Source organism: Brassica napus, unplaced genomic scaffold (genome assembly GCF_020379485.1).
Source record: "Brassica napus cultivar Da-Ae unplaced genomic scaffold, Da-Ae ScsIHWf_1182;HRSCAF=1697, whole genome shotgun sequence".
Classification (NCBI taxonomy): Eukaryota; Viridiplantae; Streptophyta; class Magnoliopsida; order Brassicales; family Brassicaceae; genus Brassica; species Brassica napus.
The window spans coordinates 969-6,219 of NW_026014602.1; the positions used below are offsets into that span (position 1 = coordinate 969).

Below are 5,251 nucleotides of genomic sequence, written 5' to 3' on the forward strand. Positions count from 1 at the left end.
CGCAATCTCCGATCATTGTTGGCCAATAGTATCCATGGCGTTTGATTTTCACGGCTAGTGATCTTCCGCCCGGAATGGTTGCCGCAGGAGCCGGAATGTATTTCCTTCATTACTTTCCTCGCCTTTTCTCCTTCCAGGCACGTCAGGAGTGGTCCGGAGAATCTCCATTTGTAGATTTCCCCGTCCACTGTTACGTAGCGTGCAGCCTGTGTTCGGACCTTGCGAGCTGCCTTTTTTCGGCGGGCAGTTGCCCGTTGACAATGTAGTCTCGAATCGTCTGAAGCCATGGGGTATCACAGCCGTAATCAGATTGCTCTGATGGTGGTGGTATCGTAATTTCTTCTTCCTTGTCGTCTTGACCCTCTATAGATTGACGACGACTGGCGGTCCGATACTCGGATGTTCGATGAATTCGACCGGAATTACCCTTTTGAGTCCTGGATTGAACTTGATACTAGGGCCGCGAGGGCATCCGCTGGACATTCTTGGAACGGGGGATCCGGGTAAGGGCGAAACAGTCGAAGTCTTGAGCTAGACCTTGGACCAGTTTGAGGTACGCGTCCATCCGTTCGTCTCTGGCTTCATACTCTCCGCTGAATGACTTGCCACTAACTGGGAGTCGCAGTAAGCGTGGAGATTACGTATTTTTAAGCCGTGAGCCAAACGTAGACCTGCGATTAATGCTTCGTATTCGGCCTCGTTGTTTGAGGCATGGAATTCCAGCCTGAACGATTGTTCCAAGATCTCGCTCGTTGGAGATGTGAGACGGACCGATATCTGATCCTTGCTTGGATGAGGATCCGTCGACGTGGAGGATCCAGGTGGAATTTGGTTCCTCATTGGTTATTGTTCCCGTTGGAAGTTCGACCAAGAAGTCTGCGAGCACTTGTGATTTTGCGCTCGTCCTTGGTCAGTATTCGATGTCATACTCGATCAACTCGACCGCCCACTTAGCCAGTCGGCCTGATTGACTCGGGCTATGCAAAATTGTCCGTAAGGGAAAAGTCGTGAGGATGACGATTGTGTGGGATTGGAAATATGGTCTTAGTTTTCGGGCCGATGTTACAAACGCGCACGCCAATTTTTCCATCAATGGATACCTAGATTCGGCATCCAGCAAGGTTTTGCTTATGTAAAAAATAGATTTCTGCTCCCCGCGTTTTCCCTGATCAGGACTCCGCTTACGGCCGTTGCTGACACCGCGATGTAGAAGAATAAAGGCTCCCCTTCACGGGTTTTGCGAGGACTGGAGGAGTAGGTAAATAACGCTTCAGCTGTTGGAAGGCGTTTTCGCACTCTTCCGACCATTCGAATTTTTTATTTCCTCGCAGGACGTCATAGAAGGGCAGGCACTTATCTGTTGATCGTGAATTAAATCGGTTAAGTGCTGCGATTCTGCCGGTCAGTCTTTGGACTTCCCGTTTATTCTTTGGTGAAGCCATCTCGATTAGAGGGTTGATCTGTTTTGGATTTGCTTTGATGCTGCGGTATGTGACCAAGTAGCCGAGGAATTCCCTGATGCCACGGTGAATCTACATTTTGTCGGGTTGAGCTTCATGTTATGGGAATTTAGTTGTGCAAAGCATTCTTCGAGATGTGACACGTGATCTCTTGCTTTGAGGGATTTGACGAGCATGTCGTCGATATAAACCTCCTTCGTTTTTCCGAGTTGTTTGGAGAACATTCGGTTCACGAGTCGTTGGTAAGTTGCACCAGCGTTTTGAGGCCGAGGGCTTTTACCTTGTAGCAATAATTTCCGCGATCGGTAATGAACGCAGTCTTTTCACGATCGTCGGGATTCATCCTAATTTGATTATAACCTGAGAAGGCATCCATGAAGGATAAGAGTTCGTTGCCCGCTGTTGCTTCTACCAATTGATCGATGTGGTAAAGGGAAGCTATCCTTTGGACATGCCTTGTTTAGGTTGGTAAAATGCACGTAAACTCGCCACTTCCCGGTCTTTTTTTTGACTACTATGGGGTTGGCGAGCCAGTCCGGGTACCTTACTCCTGTTATCGACCCAACTTTAAGCAATTTTTCGACCTCATCGTTTACTGCGGCAGCACGTTCGGGTCCTAGCTTCTGTCTTTTCTGTTTGACGGGTTTGACGTTGGGGTCGATATTCAGCTCGTGACATGTTATGTTAATGTCGATTCCCGGCATATCTTCTTCAGCCCATGCGAAAGTATTAGGCTTTTTAAGACAGGTTATGAGGTCTGTCCTTAAGGTTCGTGGTGATTGGCTCCAATCTCGATGCAGCGTTCTGGGAAGGCTTCGACGAGACAGATCTTACCACGGGTTCGCATGTTGGCTCGCGTTTTTCATCTAGAGTGCGATGCGCGAGACTGCCAGAAGAATTCCGCTGAATCCTGATTCGCGTATCTTTGCTGGAGGTCTTTCTCTCTTTTCTAGGATTGATTTCGAGATCGGTCTCTTTAGCCTCAGTTCCGCGGCGAAATGATATCTTGCATATTTACATTGTTTTATCCATTCATCCATGAGCATTTTCATCATATAGATTAGGATTTAGCCATGTCTAGGTTGCATTTTGCATTCATTGTCCTTATTAGGTGCTGGAGTGTGCCATGGAGTGATTTGAGATGTTTGGGAGCATTGTGATCCAAAAGGGGTGAAAGATGAGCATGGATGGAGCCTTTAGAGAAATCTTCTGTTGCTAAGATTTTGTGGAGACACAGCAAATTGAGTTAGCTTTCTAATGGAAGTGGTTTCAAGTCATTTGGAGATGTAATGAAGGAGTTATGATCAATTTACTAGAGGCATATCCATCCTGGTCGAGCATCGCAGAGTGACCTCTCAGAGCGACCTACCGAGGTCGCTCCCAGCCAGAGCGACCAGCCAGAGCGACTACCTCAAGTCACTCCCAGCCAGAGCGACCAGCCAGAGCGACCAGCTCAAGTCACTCGCGTTTTGACGCGTCGAGACACGAAAAAAACGCGTCGGGAGTGACCTCCTGGAGCGACTATGCTAGGTCACTCCGCGTGTTTTGCTTGGACGATTTTTATGTTATTTCAGGGACCTTTTGGTCATTTGTTTTGATGTTTTACACTTTCTAAACCTAAGTTAAGTACTTTTGTAAGCCATTGGAGGCAAGATAATCTCTTTTCTAGAGAAGAACTAGTAAAAAACCTCTTTTGATTCAGATTTCATTGCTTTCATCTTGTGTTCTTGTTGATTTCTTATCTATTTCTCTACATGTTAATCTGAAATCCAATATGGGTTTAAGAGGAATCATGGAGATTAGTGAGTAATCACCTTTTGAATTCATGGGTTAGGGAGATTAAGGGTGATTAGGTTAGAGCTAGGATGTTTTAGTGTAGATCATTCATGTTTCCTTGCTAGTAGAGTATTCATAATGCATCTTCTGAGTTGGCCACTCAAAGTTGATCCTTAGGCATTTCTCACCCGAAAGGTGTTCGATGAAATGCCGAGACAACTCTCCTAGGCTTTTAGTATACTTTGCCAAAGACATTTGTTGTTAAAGGTGCTAAGATAGCTAATAGACTTGTTAGTAATGATTGCTTTCATATTATTCAACCAAAGACATTTGATGTTTGAGATATGTTAGCAAATGAGCATTCATCTAGACATAGAGCTTGCTTAGAATTGTGTCTAGGCTTAAGGTTGATAGTTTGATTGATCATTTGCCATCCTTAGTTCGATACTTGATCACCCAAGGTCTAATCCCTATGCCCATGAGTTCTCTTTTCCCTTAGTCAAGAAAGTATCATTCTGTTATTGCTTTCTAGTTTTAGTAGTAGTTTAAAACCCATCTAAATCATTGGTTGCACTTAGATTAAGTGAGTACTTGCATTCTCAGTGCTTTGATATCCCTCAGAACTGGTTCGACAATCTTTTATACTACAACATTTGTCTTAGGAGCCTTGAAAACTCCTAACATCAAATTGGCGCCGTTGCCAAATTCTGAGTAGATTTAAACATTGAGATTTAGTCACTTGCTTGAGACTAAGTCATTTTTTATTTTCTTTTGTTACTGATTCTCTTTCTTCACCTCCCTTTAATCTACAGGTGTATGAACTTGAGGAGCAGGGGTCCATCAAACCTAGTTCCAAGAGCTGCAGACATCAGAGCTTTAGAGAGAGAGTGTGCTAGAAAGAGAAGAGAAGAAGAGCAACAGGCTCACTTGCAGAGATTGGACACTGATATGGAGACATACCTCAAATGATGCGGGCGCAATGAGCTAACAACGTTCCACAAAACCAACAGCGAGCAGCTCGACCCATTGGCACTTACGACCGCCCCAACATTCATGGTCATAGATTGGGAATCCGAGCACCAGCTGTGGCAGCCAACAACTTTGAGATCAAATCAGGACTCCTCAACGTGATCGAGAACAACAAGTATCATGGCTTGGCTCTAGAGGATCCATTTGATCACTTGGACAGGTTCGACAGCTACTGTGGGTTGTCAAAAACCAATGGTGTGTCCGAAGATGCCTTAAAGCTCAAGCTATTCCCTTTCTCTTTGGGGGATAAGGCACGTCAGTGGGAGAAGTCTCTACCCAGCGACTCCATCACCACTTGGGATGACTGCAAGAAAGCATTCTTGGAGAAGTTCTTCTCTACTTCAAGAACTGCTAAGCTGAGAAACGAGATTTCCAGCTTTCAACAGAAGAACTTGGAAGGCTTCAGTGAAGCCTGGGAGAGATTCAAGGGCTACCAAGCTCAATGCCCACACCATGGCTTCTCTAAGGAGAGCTTGCTGAGCACATTCTACCGTGGTGCTCTTCCTAAGTACAGAGCCAGACTGGATACAGCTAGCAATGGTTTTTCTTGGGGAGAACTGAGGAGGATGCAGAAGAGCTGGTTGACAACATGGTAAAGAGTGATGCAGTCTACAGTGGAGACCACGACAGAGGCAGTAGAACAGATGATAAGCAGACGAGGAAAGAGATCAAAGCTTTGGAAGACAAGATCGACCTACTCATTGCTGAAAAAGCAACCCAAGAGCAGCTGAAGTTTGTTGGTAACTCCAAGCAGGAAGATCCACTTGTTGTCAATGAGGTTGAGGGTTTGGAAGGTCAAGAGGAGTTGTGTTTCATTAACAACAATGGTAGCTGGTACAAAAAGGAGCCCAACTTTCAGTACAACAACTACCAACAGAAATCCTATCCAACAACCAACAGAGTGGTTATCCGCCAAGAAACAACCAGCAAGGCAGCTATCAGCCTCAGCAAAACCCCTCGTCTGGTTCCTCTGCTCCTCAAGAGAG

General features: G+C 45.5%; 1 non-coding gene across 1 annotated transcript; it reads right to left on the bottom strand.

Annotated features, from left to right (window-relative positions):
• Window positions 1–4,618: 4,618 nt before the first annotated feature.
• Window positions 4,619–4,725, bottom strand: LOC125596321. The gene has a single exon (XR_007330994.1). It is a non-coding gene; the product is annotated as a small nucleolar RNA R71 (small nucleolar RNA).
• Window positions 4,726–5,251: the final 526 nt, after the last annotated feature.